Consider the following 17,746-nt stretch of genomic DNA (forward strand, 5'->3'; position numbering starts at 1 on the left):
TGTTCATTTGGAAAGGAAGGCCAAAAGAGTGTGCTGTGGCACTTCTGTTTTTAGTAAATACACCTTAAGACATCCAGGATTGCTCTAAACTTTCTTTCCACTTAATGAGACAGTGTGGCAATTTCCTAGTTTTACATCTTTGATTTAGTAGAAATATTGCATACTGGTGTATGAGTACTTGATGCATTCTGGACTTCTTTGTAATAAGTTCATTTGTCAAATCAGTAGTTGCAAGCTTGCTCCTGGGCAGTGTGAGGAACTGGAGTGAATGCAACTGTCCTAGGGTGCCGGCATTCTTTGTAGGAATTCAGTCTTGGTGAGTACATCAGTGCAGAAATCAGACTCCTAGGAGGGCTACAGAATCTCCTGACAGGATCTGCCTACCCCATTTTGGTGAATAGTGTTGTCATGTGGGTCAGCAGGTGGATGGCCACCTTCTGATGGATTTGGGTTTTTTAGGTGAGCAAGTAGTGACACTATATAATGATTAAATGAGAATTAAAATATTCTGTGTCATACTGAAGACAGGATTTGGGGGCCAAACACAATAACATGTAACCTCTTGGACCTTGAATCACATATTTTCCTTTTATATATGCATTTTGTCACAAACTTTTGTAGTGTGATGCTTATGTGAAACAAACTGAGATGAATATGGAGAGATTTTTTTAGTGGTACAGTGTATTAGAAGTTTTAAAGACTTGCAGCAGACTTAAATTCTACTCTTGTTAAAATTTTGTGAAAGACTGTGAAATCCTCAAAATTCTTGTGAATCCCCAGATGCTGTGGTAAACACCTGAAATCCCAGTTGCTCAAGATTCTTACACAGGTGGATTATGAATTCTTTTCATTTTTTTTAAAGAGAGAATTTTTATTATTTATTTTTTAGTTTTCATTGGACACAACATCTTTATTTTTATGTGGTGCTGAGTATGGAGCCCAGTACCCCATGTATGCCAGGTGAGCACGCTACAATTTGAGCCACATCCCTAGCCCATTTTTTCATTTTTTAAAAATTATTTTTTAGTTGTTGGTGGACATTTATTTATTTAATTACATGTGGTCCTAAGAATCAAACTCAGTGCCTCACACATGCTAGGCATGTTGTCAACTACTGAACCACATCCTTAGCCCAAGGGTTGTGATTTGTAAGGTACTTACATGGATTACAAAGAGTAAAGAACTCAGTGAGACCCTGTTTGTAAAAAACTAACTCAAATAAATAAAAAAGAAGGCTGGGCTTGGCCCAGTGGTTGAGTCTCCCGAGTTCAATTCCCAGTACCTCCAAGAAAAATACATTAGGAAACAAGATTTAACAAACTGTATGATGGGTGGATGCGCTTTTCCATTATACTGTTTTCTTCTTTGGATTCTCAGGCATGGTTTACTAATTCAGGAACTCTGTAAAATTTATCAATTCAATAAAAAGCAAGGGTATGGTTTTAAAAAATAATAATATAGCAAGGTCCATGAAGGGCAGCTTCCTGCTCTGGGAACCCTCAGTAATTGGTAGTCTTCACAAGTCGTCATAACGTCCTTATCATAAAGAGTTTGTGGAAGCTTCTGTTGTGCAGGAGTTTCTGAAGGTGCTAAAAGCGCCTGTCTTTTCAGAGTCTTTTGGTGGAGGAGTTCCGTAAGGAGGTCTCTGGTTTATAGATGATGTCATTGGGGAGCTCAAGTGAAACTGATAAGTGGAGAACACGTTGCCATATGCTCCAGTGCAGTCCAAGAGTGTCAGATTTTCTTGTCTTTAAGGAGTGTGTCAAGGACTTTAGGAGGTGGAAGTCAGCAATTTAGGATGTGCTTTTGCAACAACTTGATGCTGTGAGTCTCTGCTCAGTTCATTTGTGAAAAGCTGATGAGTAGTCTGAAAATTTATTTGGTCCTGTTAGTGATAAGGGCAATTTGCATTAGAATGCTATTGAAATAGAGAAACCAGAAAATATTAGCCAAATCTGAGGCCAACATATATACCAGTTGTTAATTAGATAGGATTAGTAATTTTCATTATATTTTTTATTGAGCATGGATACTTAGAGATTGAGCCACAAGAAATTAGCAGTTATCTATCCCGGGCAAAAGTTGAGATAGAGAATACCTGTGTTTCTGTAGTTGGAATTTCATTGTTTCTCTGTGATTATCAGTGACTGTGTTTAAAGATTTCAGGATGCCTAGATATAATTTTGATTTTTCCATATTTAACAAATTGGAAAATATTAAATATTCTGAGAAGCACATCACATTTCCTTGGAAATTTTAGTTTCCATAAAACTTGTTTTAACATATCAAAAAATGTATGAAGTAATTTAATTGGAGATCAATGGTGTTTGTTTTATCTATCTATCTATCTATCTATCTATTTATTTATTTTTGGTACTGGGTATTGCTGTGACCAGTGTGAACAAAGTAGTACGTTCTGGAAAGGCTGATGGGAGATTGGAAAAAATAAAGACTAACACATGCAGAACTTGAAGATAGAACAGCTGGGATTTGGTGGAGCGCTGCTCTCTGATGGAGCAGCAGGTCTAAAGAATTACACCAGCAATCTTTATTACATATGTCTCATTAATCAGATTAAAGACTATGCAAGCATTATTGTTTGTATTCATGAAAGTTACACAGTTAGCAACAGTATGCAGCTATTTCCTCAGTTACATTCTTCAGTTGCAATGCACAACGTTATGAGCACTGTGCAGCTCTGAAGAAAGTCCATCCTTTAAAGTTACTAATTTTGGGGCAGATCCAGTAGCAGCAGACCTGGTGAAACATTGTGGTTGTCTTAGCCAGGAAGTTCCTTTATTCCCAGGAGCTGTGTGACTGAGAATAAGGTCAAAGCCAAGAAGGCTGTCACAACAGAGTCACCCCCATGGAGAGCATTGCCATAGCAACCAGGCATCCTATACTTTTGCATAGAAACCTTCCCAGTCACTGAGCATGGGACTGCCATGAAGTCATCAGAGACCCCAATCTCAGACACTGTCTCCCAATCTCTGTCACTGGCCTCCACAGGGGATTGAACCCATGTCTGCTTTACCACTGAGCTACACCCTCACCAAGGTTCCCCCCTTTTTTCCTGAGACAGTGGTGGACTCTGTTGCCCAAGCTGACCTCACACTCATCTAAAACAGGAGCAAAGTGGTCTCTGAACCTTTACCCCAATGGCAGTCACATTTGCAGGGAACTCAGTTGAAGTGATTAAGTTAAAGGAATGACAGTTTGGAATTCTATAAGTTGTGACTACTGTTTCCAAACCCATTCTACCAGGCTGATAGAAATTTTCAAGTCCTTTTTTAATGTCTCTAGATCATAAGAAAAAATATTTTTTTCAAATTTTCACAGTAGTACCAATATCACACAGACCCTAAGTACTTGATAATGAGTGTGGGGCCCATGAGGAACTTGTAGGAATTGTATGGATACAACCTGCCTTCTGATTTGTCTTTTTGTGGGTATGTATGTTTTGAGTTTCAAGATACTTAAAAACATTTCAATTTTTAAAAGCTTTTTACATTTTGCACCACAAAATTTTATTTTTATATTGTATATATATAAAACTTTGTATGTGTTTATGTATATTATACATATTTTACAACACATATGTTTATGTAATGATACATGTCCTCGACAATAATTGGGCACACTATCATTTTAGAGGAATCCAGGTGAGATGTGGCAGCAGTTTTCCCTTTTTTGTGTGTCTTAAAATTGAATTACCCTCAGCAGTGAATTAACATAATATAATTAAATATGGATACATGTATCCCAGGCAGGAGCATGAGGCGAAAACTACAGAGTGATTCAACTAACCACAATCAGTTGTTTTAGTGTTAGATGTACCCCCAAAAGACTTCAGGGGACTATCATTATTAGTGGGGCCCAAGCATAGGAAAGCCTCCTTGTTCAGTGCAGGCTCAATAAAATAATCAGTGTGATCATTTTGTATAAATTCACAGTTGTCATAAGGTGTTCCTCCTTTTGTTTTCTAAGAAGAGAATACATATCTTGTTACCCAGGCTATGAATGTGTGGGCACTTAGCCACTGAGCATTGTTTTTAATATTTTATTTAGAGACAAGGTATTGCTGAGTTGCTTAGGGACTCTACAAGTTGCTGAGCCTTGCTTTGAACTTGCATTTTGACACATCATACATAGATGGAGTCTAACTTCTCATTCTTCTGGTTGCACATGTAGTAGAGTTACACCAATCCTGCCATTATATATGTACAGAGGGTAATAGTGTCTGATTTATGCTACTCTCAGTCCTACCCCTGTGCACCCTCCCCTCCTCCAACTCCCCTCTGTCTAATACACAGTACCTCTATTCTTCCCCAGCCCACTCTCTGTGCCTTCCTTGAATTTGCATCTGCACATCAGCGAAAACATTTGGCCTTTGATTTTTGGGAATGGCATATTTTGTGCAGCATTATATTTTTCATTTCCATCTATTTACTAGCAAAGACTATCATTTTATTTTTTATTAACTGAGTAATATTCCAGTGTGTGTGTGTTCCAATTTTCTTTATCCATTCATCTGTTAATGGTTGCTAGATTGATTCATTTTTTTAAATGCCATTGATTCAATGATAGATTATTGTAATAATACTCAATAAGGCTCATATTTTATTAAATCATCATGATTTTAATAATTGTTTTGTAAATGCAAAATAAAGATTTATGAATAGATTTTTAAATTTGAAAAAAAGAAAACTGTACACCTCAAGTTGATCTAAAAGTTCTCTGTAGTCTCCACACTTGCAGAGAAATGAGAAGCTCCCAATATTCCACATACATTTGTGAAAAAAACAAACAAACTGTGAACCACTCTTTAAAATGCCTGAAAAACTCTATGAACCAAATGAAATTCCATCCTTTTTAAGATTGGGAGTCACCTCATGAAAAAGTTAAGAAAAGTTCATTTCTGTTTTGCTAAAAAATACTAAGATTTCTATTTGGTCTGACAACCTGTTTAAACTTGTTTGAAATTCCTGCCTGGGCTTTGAACTCACCCATGCCTGGCTCTCCTTGACAAGGTAACAACACTCCCTAAAACCCCAGCAGAACCTCATAAATTCTGATGTTGGAATCTCAATTCACTCCCTACCTTGATATATTAAGCCATGTAGATTATTAACCTGCTATCTGCCTTTGTATTATGCTTGCCAGAATTTTAACTGTAAATTTCCAAAGCACTCCTACACCATTGTTACTTTTGGAGCTATAAAACCTTTCACCTGAAGAGCTGGGGTTCTGATCTTTATCCTAGCTTTGGGAGAGACAGCCTCTGGTGGACAGCTTTTGTGTACACAATACAAGCTTGCTTTAGTTTGATTTGAAATTGGAGTTGGAGATCTTTTTATTGCATCATGGTTCAGCATTAACGCAGTGACATTAATGTTCACTAAAAAACTGCAGTGATAAAGCCATGAAGCTGTAGCTTGAGAACAGGTTCCTATAAACAATGGAAAGATTTGAAGATTGGACCATGAACACATTTGTGAGTAATTCATTTTAGCAATCAGATTGCAATCATCAATGAGGAAAGAAGTGTTTTCTAAAATGTTTCTAGGAAAGTTAAATGTTCATCTGAAATAGGATGAACCTGGAGCCCCAGCACTAGTCACACATTAAACACTCAGTCATCTTTGATCAACAAATATGTGAATAAAAGTTTGCCATCTCTAGGAATTAGAGAAACACAAGTGAAAAATACACTGAGATTCTATCTCACTCCAGTCAGGATGACAATTATCAGGAACTCAAGTAAATATAAATAAGAATCCACATTCTCATAAATTGTTGGTCAGACTGAAAACTGGTGCAAGGACTCTGCAAAGCAGTAGGGAGATTCCTTAGAAAACTTAGAATGGAACTACCATTTGACCCAGTTATCCCACTCCTCAGCTTATACCCCTCAAAATTAAAATCAGCATAGTTCAGTGATGCAGGCACATCAATGTTTATAGCAGCTGAATTGACAATACCTAAAGTATAGAATCAGCCTAGATGACCTTGAACAGAATAATTCAGAGAAAACACACACACACACACACACACACACACACACACACACATTAGAATATTACTCAGCTCTAAATAAGAATAAAATATGGCCTTGACTTGTAAATGGATGAAAGTGGAGTCTATCATGCAAAGTGAAATAAGCCAATCCTCAAAAACCAAAGGCTGAATATTTCTACTTACATGTGGATGCTTACACACAACCAGGGAAGGTGGGGTCGCAAAAAAAAAAAAAAAATAGAAGTCTATTGCCTTAGACTAAAGGGGAAGAAGGGAAAGCAGAAGGGGAATAGTGAAGAAAGCAGCCTTAATGGATCATCAATTTTCTATGTTTCTTAATGAATACACGTCCAAGGTAACTCCACATCATGTTCATCCACAAGACTGGGATCCTACTTATAATAAGTTGTAGCCTATTTATGCATAAAGGGTCAAAATACACTCTACCGTCATGTGTATCAAAAGAGAACAAATTTAAAAAGTGAAAAAAGATACACTCATGGAGCATTCAGAAATGAATATACTGAATACACTAGAATTCTCAGGGAAAAATGAGAGGAAATTTTGATGCTCTTGAAAGAGAATAACATGCCTTAGAAATTGCATCAAACCAAATCAAGAAAAAAAAAATTTATGAATACTCTTTCTTTCTTTCTTTCTTTCTTTCTTTCTTTCTTTCTTTCTTTCTTTCTTTCTTTCTTTCTTTCTTAATGAAGATTAAGCCCATGGGCATTTAAGCACTAAGCCACATCTCCTGCTATTCTTTATATTTTATTTTATTCAAAGACAGAATCTCATGGTGTTGCTCAGGGCCTCACTAAGTTGCTGAGGCTGGCTTTGAACTCACAGTCTTCCTGGTCCAGCCTCCTGAGCCACTGAAATTATGGGCATGTACCACCTCACCAGTAAGAACAGAAATTTTTTTTAAAGAGAGAGAGAAAGAGAAGGGGGAGGAGAGATAAATTTTTTTTAATATTTATTTTTTAGTTATCAGCGGACACAACATCTTTGTTTATATGTGGTGCTGAGGATCGAACCCAGGCCGCCCGCATGCCAGGCGAGCGTGCTACCACTTGAGCCACATCCCCAGTCCCAGAACAGAAAATTTGACATAAAGAATACCTCCTCTAATTTTTAAAAGAACATGAGAATACTTTCTATATTTAACCATCCCAGAATGTATGTGTACATCAAAATATAATTAATACATAATTATAGTTATTATAATTATACATACAATTTTTGGGTGAAAAAAATTTTAATTTTTTATTTTTTAATTAGTAGTATATTACATTAGAGTGCATATATGCACTCTGATATATCATAGTTGGATGAGATATCATTTCTCATTTTTCTGAGTGTACATGTTGCAGAATCATATTAGTCATGTAGTGAAATATATACATACAGTAATGATGTCTGTTTCATTCTCCTACTATCTTTCCTATCCTCACATCCCTCTTTCCTTCCTCCATCACTTCCCTCAACCTAATCTAAGTAAAGCTATTCTGCCCTAGAGCTCCCTCCCTCCTGAATTAGCATCTGTATATTAGAGAAAACATTCCTCTTTGGTTTTGTGGGATTGGCTTATTTCACTTAGCATGATATTCTCCAACTCTAACCATTTACCAGCAAATGCCGTAATTTTAGTCTATTTTCACCTTGACTGATATTCCCTTCATTATATATACCACATTTTCTTTATCCATTCATCTTAGGAGGGGCATTTAGCTAGGTCCACAGTCTAGGCATTGTAGATTGACCTGCTGTAAACATTGTTGTGGCTGCTAAGGAGGTCATACATGTGAAAATATTTTTTAAAAAAACAAGTTGCTTATCAGGAGAAAACATTTCACATTACATATTTAATCATTTCCTAGTATTCAGACTATAGAAGGAACTCTAAAGACTCCATAATAAAATGACTGACAAATTAAAAAATGAATTCTGAATTGTGAACACCTCAGATATTTCTGCTACTCTTTAAGGTGTTTCCTGAGAATAATTTTCAAAAATGCTAATTGTTAATTTTTGCTGGTTGACTGACATCTAGGAAGGCCACACCCAAGGGCAGAGCAAGAGAAGGGGACACACAAAAGTCATATCCCAAATAGGGTACGGGGTAATATCACAAAGGAACAGGTGAGCATAGCTCGACCCACAGGGATGTAGGAGGGTTCTCCTATGCACGAGGACACAGCCACAGGACTCCAAAGACTGGCGCTATCATCTAGGTTAGTTAGTCAACCAGATCACAGAGTGAACAATGATGATGCCACACCAATCAGAAAGGGTGACAGAGTCACATGCTAATTTGGCCTCCCACACACTGGGTCTCACTGAGTCTGGCTCCAGGGGAACTGAGCTAACTGGGCTGTGCAAACTAACCACACAAGGGGCAGAAATACCTTTTTCTATGGGGGTGCTGTGAGAGCTCCTCTGACCTTAAGATGAGAGGGGGAGAGAGAGAGAGAGAGAGAGAGAGAGAGAGAGAGAGAGAGAGAGAGAGAGAGAATTTGCTGAACCATTTTATTGAGGAGAAGTCATTCAAATGAGGCAAAGGGTCAGGTTTTAGGGGTCTGAGTCTAGCTTCCTGATGTCTGTGTCAGCATGTTCACTGACATCCAGGAAGGACACAGCCAAGGGCAGAGCAAGAGAAGGGGACACACAAAAGGCATATCCATGGAACATTCTATCCCAAAGAGGGCAAGAGGTAATACTACAAAGGAACACATGGGCATAGCTTCACCCATGAGGATATAGGAAGGCACACCCATGCACGAGGACACTGTCACTCAACCCTAAAGATTGGTCATACTTTGGGTTACATAAGCAACCAGATCACAGGGTGATCAATGATGATGTCACACACATCAGAAGGGGAGACAGAGACAGTCACATGGTAGTTTGGCCTCCCACAGACTGGGTCTCACTGAGTCCGGCTGTGTTGTTTTATCTCCCCTGTTTTCCCGAGGTTATCCACATGCTCTATGCAAACACCCAGCACTTCTGAATCCTGTGCAATCTGGGGTCCCATCTCTGCTCCCTGCTCAGGTGACACAGTCTGAGGCTAACATGAATGCTGAGAGCAGAGCAGTCATGTGATCCCACAGGAGCCAGGCAGGGGGCGCCCTTCGCACACACTTCCCACTCTTCTTGCAGGATTTCCTAATGCAGGAGGAAGGATGGAGTCTGACTCTCATTTATGCTTCCACTGCAAGTGAGGTTACAGAACAACTCCAAAGCTCTAGAGGACATATTTTAGTATCATGTCCAACTACAGCATCAACTAGTTATGAAAATTAAAGGTTTCCCTGGCTCATCAGAATGAGAGGATCTGGGAAAGGGCTGTCAGGGATGAGCCCTCATCTTATTTTCAGACTCTTTATCCATTTGTATCCCAGCAGTGACCCCTGCACATAGCACAGAATTGGACCTTGTTTTCATTCTGTCTGATGATCTCTACCTTAGGATAGGATTGTTCAGTCAATTGCCATATAATGTCACTATTGATGTAGTTCGATTTATGTCTGCCCTTTTACACTCTTTTATTTTCTTATGTCTTTTTTTCCCTGTGTTCCTCTTCAGGGTATTATTTATTTTAACTGGTCATTGAGCCCAGTGGTGCTGTAACACTGAACTACATTCCCTGTCCCCTTTAAGTTGTATTTTGAGAGGGTGCAGCTATGTTTCAGAGGCTGGCCTAGAATTTTTGACCCTCCTGGCATGGTTTGCACCACCATCCCAGGATACTGCTCTAGTTTTGTTTTGTTGTTGTTGTTTTCTAAGAAAGAATGCATTCAGTAATTTTTTTTCAGTTTTTTAATGTATTAGCCTAGAGATATGATTAAGTGTGAGAAATATGCTCCCTTGGCCAAACCCAAAGATGGCCTTGTTAGAGACCTGGCACTGTAAAACCACAACACAAGGAAAAGACCACAGCCTCCAATTTGTATGAAATTAAAGCAAACTTATATTTATGTTCCCAGGAGCTGGCCATGTCTGTCTCTCCCCAACCCCAGGCTAAAGATACACCAGCTCTCTAGGAACACAATTTTATAGCACAAAAGTTGTAAAACGGGATGTCTTGAGAACTTACAGGTCACAGGATTGGACAAGCCTAATACAAAGGTAGATACTAATTTAATAATCAACATGTCTTAACATTTCAACGTAGGGAATAAATTCAGATCCCAACTTCAGAATATATGATTTGCCACTGAGGTTTCACAGAGATTTGGTATTTGTTCAGGAGGACGCAGGCTTTTTGAAGAACCACAAAGATTCTAGAGAGGATTGTTATCTGGTCAGGGAAAGCCAGGCATAGGTGAGTAGAAGCCCTGGGTAGGGATTCCAAACAAGTTTAGAAATTGCAGTAATTTATAGAAAAACAGAAATTAACTTTTCCTGAGTTGATGATGAGATGGCTCCTAATCTTAAAATGGAATTAGGCTGGGGTCATCAGAGTTTTATTCTCAAATTTATTACATTTATGCTCCCACCCACGTTATTTGTACCACAATAAAAAGGGGCTGGGAGTGTTCCTCAGGATTACTATGCTCCTGCCATGGATTCAATGCCCAGCCCAGAGGGTGAAAAAAAAAACATCTGGATTTGTGTCCTCAGCCTTCAAAAGGTATGTGGCCACTATTCCACATTTGTGAAAATATGACTGTGCATTTTTTATCCCCACCCCCACCCCTGACATTGTCCGTGTGACATTCCTAGGTAGAATGAATTGGGCCAGTGTGCAGGATGTGAAAGACTTCACCAAGTCCAAGTTAAGAGAAAAGAATACAATTGTATTTACTTTCCAGGAAGGGGTAGATACTGAAGCCAGAAATAGACAGGCAGTCCTGACAGATAGGTAAATAGAATCAGGTCAGATCAGGAGGCCAATTTTGAGTGAGTCTGGCAAGTCGGAGACTGTCCCTGAGGGATTGAAATGTAAATTGCTTCAGTCTTTCCTCCACCCTGATGAAGAACCTGCCCTTGTTCCAACCTGTGGCCAGGGTAGCCTCTCCCAGGAATTCCCCCTCCCTACAGGGAGCTGTAAGGTTGTTCCTGTGTCCTTGTCTACTCCACCCTGCCCTTCCTCCTTCAGCCCACCTTTGGGCCAATCCACAGAGCAGTCCTGGGTCCACTGAAGTATGCAGAAAGGAGAAAGATAAGCAGAAAAGGAATGGAGAACAAAGAAATCCCAGGACTCATTAAAAGACAAAACACCTGGTTTCTGGGGAAACCAGGTACCAGCTGTGGCCTCCTTCTCCCTTGTGGGAAAAGTCTATGTTACTTCTTTTTAAATAAACCTCCCCAGTGACCAGCGGTATCAACACCGCAGGCCATATGTGCCCCAAGTGGGGTTTTACACGCAGGCTTTATGGGCCCAGCTGAGCAGGGTTATTGTTTCTTTCTGGTGTAACTATCAGTTGAAACCCAGGAAGTGAGAGCCCTGGGTCAGCATCTAGGGATATGGTGCTTACCAGGCAGGAGCAGGTGGGCTTGTGGCTTTTCTTGAAAATGTTGGTGCCTCTGAACCACTGACAAGGGAGGGGGACGCTTCCTGAGAGGTCAATTCCGGCCAGCCTGTGCAGTGGAGTGAAGTGTGTCAAGAGGGCACGTGACCATGAGCTCACAGACATTTTATGAGACCCACAGATGCCTGAAGCCACAGATGACACCAAACCTACATACAGTTTTCCCTCTACACACATGCCTATGACTGATTACCCTTTCTATAAAACCTGAGAGTCCTAGACAGCACTGAAGAGAGGGCTAAGGACATGGTGCCCTTGTGTTCCTGGTGTAGCTTCACTGATCAAAGTTCCTTTCCTGCTTTTCATCATGACCTTTTCTGTTTGGATTTTGGGTAAAAAGATGACCTGATGTGTGGGGTCACCAGAGTCAGGTCGCTTCCTACAACTCCCCTAATAGTGGAATGTAGAATATAGACATTAAGCACAAGGCAGCCATTTTATTTCCAGTGCACATTCCTGCCTTAGAGGATCGACTCCCCTTTCCTTTTTCCCCTGTTCCGCTGGGGAGAGAACACTGGGCCAAATCACCAACACCAATTACTTTCTTCCTAGCTCAGACTATATCCCCAAGAGTTCAGTGCCAAGAGGTGATAAGAATTACTGAAAAAAATTGTCAAACTGTTTTTATTTTTAGATATCACACGTGTGTGATATATGTGATATCTTTTAATATTGTTTCAAAGATTTTGAGACTATGTCTTGCTAAGTTGCCTGAGGTCGCACCAGATGATACTATATATGTACGTACGTATCTTTTTCTTTAAGGCAATGTGGAATAATCCCTTTGGGGCTTGACCTCTGAGCTACATCCCCAACCCTCTTTATTTTATTTTTAGCTAGTCTCTCCCTGTTTGTGAAGCCAGATTTAAAGAAACAATTTCTCTCAATTGCCCATTTTTTCCACTAAAGACCTTAGCAAACAAATGATATTTTATGACTCTGGTCTCATAATTAAAAATAACTTTTTCCAGGTTATAAATAATATGATATTTTCTGTCTCCTCGTATATCTTATGACTCTTAGATACGTTGTGAAAAAATTTAAAAATGTGAGAAGTTTTGAATATAATTACCAGGGTCATAGAATTGAGGGCAAAAGAAAATAAAGATTACTATCATCATCATCATCACCACCACCACCACCACCACCACCACCATCATATCTGAGGTGCATAAGCCCTGATCCCATCCCTACCCCTTTTTATTTATTTCTTTGTTTTTTTTTGTTTTAATTTTGATTGAAGCATTTTAAAAATTCTTTCCAAGGGCCTCAGTATGTTGGTGAGGCTGGGTTTGAACTTGTGATTCTCATTCTATAGCCACTGGGATTACAGATGTGCTATCATGCCTAGCTCCTAGATGTTTCTTGAAACTTTGATGTAAATCAATATATGCCTGGTTTTTGTAGAGTTTCCAAGTCTTAATTGATTCAGAGGCAAGAATTCCTTTTTACTGTGTTTATGTATACTAATGCCCTTAAACCTCTAAGATTCTAGAATGATTCTGAGCATCACAAAGACATTAATTCACAGCTTATACTCCAAATTTTTATATTTCCAGTTGGACTAAACTGAAGTCCATTTTGAAAAATTTTATTTTAGATAATTTTTGTTGAAAAGAGGGTGGGAGAATTGTTTTAATATTTCAGGGAAAAAACTATTCATTTGTATTAAGATCTTATGATAAAATGAAATGTAAGTCATCAATATGAGTATTACAGAAATTTTTTAACAAACATTTTTTTGTTCCCTCTGTGCACCAGACACTAGATAATCAACTTTGCAGAGTCACAGAGACTATGGAACGTGCCCTGGTGCTCATGTGAGTGTTCTCTAGAGCACCAAGTGAAACTACAAAAGCAAACACCTGAGAGGGCTGAGTTGTGCCACCCACACATGCACACTCATACCCACGTGAACACGCATGTACAGGGTCAAGTCACCCTTTCTCTACATATTCTCCCAAGTGCAGTTCTTTCATCCTCTCTGTGTAATGCAACTATTGATTTCTTTGATTTTTGCACAACATTGCTGCCCACTATTTTTTTTTTCTCAAAAATCAATTATTACGTCATGACTTCTCAACTTATTCTTTTGTTTCTTTCTAAAGTTTGGTTACACATTGTGTATGTGAGTTGAGGCCTGTGCACTCCAGCATTCTGTGCAGGTTGGCTAAATATCTCTTTTTTTTCCTCCTTTGATCCCTTGTTTCCTTCAGATTTCACGCAGGAGTTCTCCACTACTGAGCTTCCCCCTAGCCCTTTTATTGTTATTTTTTGAGATGGGGTGATGCTGGCCTCAAATTTGTGGTCACCCTGCCTCAGCCTCCTAGCAGCTGGGACCATAGAGATGTGCCCTTTTGTGCCCTGCTACTGGCCTCTTCCTTTTCCTTGGTGCCTTATTGTCCTGTTGATGACTCTGGGACCACCACTCTGTCACTTGTGTTTGTTCTAAGTCTCATGTGTTGTGGTGTATGTAGGCACATTTAAGGGCATTATAAAAGTTGTAATTTGTATGTATTGTTTGGAGAGGCATCTTCTCAAAATATACTTTGCCCTGTACTTAATTGAGTTGCTTTCTACTTCTACTCATTCCCTGTTGCCAGGGAACCAATCTTGCCTTGTGCCTGCTAGACAGGTGCTCTAGCACTGAGCACTCCCCTAGCTCAGGTGGTGAGTTTGCTGCTGCTGTGTGTGTGGACCCCACTGATGACCACGTCAGTAGATGCAACGCTGCAGGTTTTCCTCCATGTTTTCATCTGGTCCCTTTCTTCTTGAACATCTTTAACAGCTGCTGAGAGCCATTGTCAAGTAGGAATGACACATGGCAATTTCTTTGTCAGCCTACCCAATGTTGCTCAGAGGAAGGACTCTCCATATTGGACCCAGGTCATTTGCAGTGACATTGCATGTAAGGTGATCTTGTTCAAAGACCAGGGCAGATCCGGGTTTAGGGCGGATCAGGGTTTAGGGCTCTCCTTGGGTTTAGGGCGGTTCCAGGTTTAAGGTGTACCCTGCTGGGAATAGGGCGTATCCTGCTCCCTCAGGCGTGCCCGCTCCTGGAGTTCCCCTTGAGTTCTCCGGGATTCAGAGAGTATTTGGGATTTTGCCCCAGAACGTGTTTGTAGAGGGCCGGTGTGATTTCAGGAATAAAGAATTGCTGTTTGAATCTACAAAGCTGTGAGTGGCTTGTGATTTTGGGCCCAACCAGACTGCGGCAAACAGCAGGAAATTTTAACCACTGACATCCAATTTAGCTTTTATCACCATGATTAATACTTAGGTGGAATATGCTGGAAAACCCAGGCTGGACTTCTCTCTGTGTTTGGGGAACCTCAGTAGCCCTGGAACCATCCTGTGATGATTTTCTTCATACACAGCATGTGATCAAAACTAGGTAAAAAGAGCCCCAGTTAAATGTCCCAATGTATTAGTGCCCCCTTCTGCACCTAAGAATCTTAAGTAAGCTTCTCCAGAGACCCTCACCATTATTTTCTTTAAAACAAATATCAGAAAAAAGTTTTGCAAAGAACTCAATATGCGTTAGAATGAAGATGTAAAGATGCTACTTCTTCTTTTCTAGTAAAGCTTGGAAGACACGTGAATAATCTCAAAAATGATTAAAAATTCACTTTCTTGAACAACAAACAAAATTTTATGTAGACTCCTACAAAAATAAAAAATAAAAAAAAAACCCTCCACCCCCCTCCCTGGGTGTAAAGATGATGAAATTCCAACATCAAGGTACAGAAAATTTTAGGTGATACCCTTCTGAGCCCTGCTGTCAATGAGTCTGCTCCCTGAATCTTCCCCAGGCATCCAGCCTCATACACCCCACATCACTAATAGAGCCTCAACTGGCAAAAAATTTTACATGGTAGCCCAGAATTTTTCTTTTAACATTAACAGCAGGGTCTCTGATGGGATTCTGGAGCACTAGTTTCAAGGCTCCCAGACACTTTAGAGCTTCCTTACCAGCAGTCATGACCCATTTGAAGTCCACAGTGGGTGTAGCATCCTGGAGGTGGTCAGCCTTCATGAAGGCAATACCCCTCTTGTCCCTACAGCCAATAAATTTCCAGGATCCAGCTTTCCAGTGCTTGCTCTGTACTGCAAGGGGTTTGCATGTTTATATAAACTTCTGGGTGTTCTTGCTGTGCTATGCTGGGGTCATTGTGCCCAAGAGGCCTGGACACTGCTGGTCCTGGGGTCTATTAATGACTATGGAGCAGGAGGCACTTGCATGGATGCCCAATTATTCCTGGGTCTGATGAACATCCTGGGCCATGACCACCCAGTCGTGCCTGAATCTGCTCTTCACTGTCGCCTTCTCCCCTGCACTGCCTGAGCTCAGAGTCCCCTCAGTTCTCCACACTCACATTCCTCTTTCCTGATGGCCTTGGTGGGCACCAGGAAACATATCCCCTCTTAGCCTCATGGGCTCCTTCCAGACCCCTCTCTGCATAGGTCAGCATGGTGTATGCTGCAGGTTTGGCATCTCCTCCTGATGTGGAGTCTTGGTACACTGGGCCCCAGGGTCAACCTGGTCTGTGCCACAGGGTGGACAATTCCCCCTGTCCTGTGGAACCCTGGTATACTCTGCCTGTACCCTGGGTATCCTGCCAGGAAGAGAGACGGGCTCCAGCAGAAAACCTGATCTGCTGTGATATTTTGATTTAAGGACCTCCATTGACCTGTCCTGTGCCCACCCTAGGGAAGAGTATGCAGGGCACCCTGGATGTATTATGCTCCCTGGATTATGCTCCCAGGGAGAACTGTGTTTGTGTCATTTGTGATTGGCTGTGATTTATAATTTGCTTTTACTTGTAGTCTGAGGTAAACACAAATTCATTCAGCCAAAAGTGAGTTGACCAAATGGGAAAAGGGGTTGAGACAGATTTTTTTTCTTGGAGAGCATATTTCTTTCTTTCTTTCTTTTTTTTTAAATTAATTTTTATTGTAGGTTGTTCAAAACATTACATAGTTCTTGATATATCATATTTCACACTTTGATTCAAGTGGGATATGAACTTCCATTTTTACCCCGTATACAGATTGCAGAATCACATCAGTTGCACAACCATTGATTTACATATTGCCATTCTGGTGTCTGTTGTATTCTGCTGCCTTTCCTATCCTCTACTATCCCCCCTCCCGCCTCCCCTCCCCTCTTCTCTCTCTACCCCCTCTACTGTAATTTATTTCTCCTCCTTATATTTTTTCCCCTTTCCCCTCACTTCCTCTTGTATGTAATTTTGTATTCCCCTGAGGGTCTCCTTCCATTTACATGCAATTTCCCTTCTCTCTCCCTTTCCCTCCCACCTCTCATCCCTGTTTAATGTTAATCTTCTTCTCATGCTCTTCGTCCCTACTCTATTCTTAGTTACTCTCCTTATATCAAAGAAGACATTTGGCATTTGTTTTTAAGGGATTGGCTAGCTTCACTTAGCATAATCTGCTCTAATGCCATCCATTTCCCTCCAAATTCTATGATTTTGTCATTTTTTAATGCAGAGTAATACTCCATTGTGTATAAATGCCACATTTTTTTTATCCATTCGTCTATTGAAGGGCATCTAGGTTGGTTCCACAGTCTTGCTATTGTGAATTGTGCTGCTATGAACATGGATGTAGCAGTGTCCCTATAGTGTGCTCTTTTTAGGTCTTTAGGGAATAGAGAGAGTAGGGGAATAGCTGGATCAAATGGTAGTTCCATTCCGAGCTTTCCAAGAAATCTCCATACTGCTTTCCAAATTGGCCGCACCATATTTCTTGATATTGTAAGTGCTGCTGGGATTGAGACTGCATGATTTGGAGGGAGTATAAGAAAAGCAAAGCAAGTAAAAACATTGTGACATGAGCTTCTGAAAAGGTACTTTCAGCTGCTTCAATGGATAAAAATGAAAGTGGACCATTGATCTCAATTTGATGTGTTTTTACATAAGTAAAAAGGTCCTCCCATATTGAAACAAATTCATAATAGTTAAGGCTGCTTCCTTGTGAGGTGCAGACTCTGTTTTATTAATATAACATTATAGGGCTGGGGATGTGGCTCAAGCGGTAGCGCGCTTGCCTGGCGTGTGTGCGGCCCGGGTTCGATCCTCAGCACCACATACAAACAAAGATGTTGTGTCCGCCAAAAACTAAAAAAAATATAACATTATAGATAGGTGTTACAATTTTAGAAGTGTGGA

The sequence above is a fragment of the Callospermophilus lateralis genome (genome assembly GCF_048772815.1).
Source record: "Callospermophilus lateralis isolate mCalLat2 chromosome Y unlocalized genomic scaffold, mCalLat2.hap1 SUPER_Y_unloc_1, whole genome shotgun sequence".
Classification (NCBI taxonomy): Eukaryota; Metazoa; Chordata; class Mammalia; order Rodentia; family Sciuridae; genus Callospermophilus; species Callospermophilus lateralis.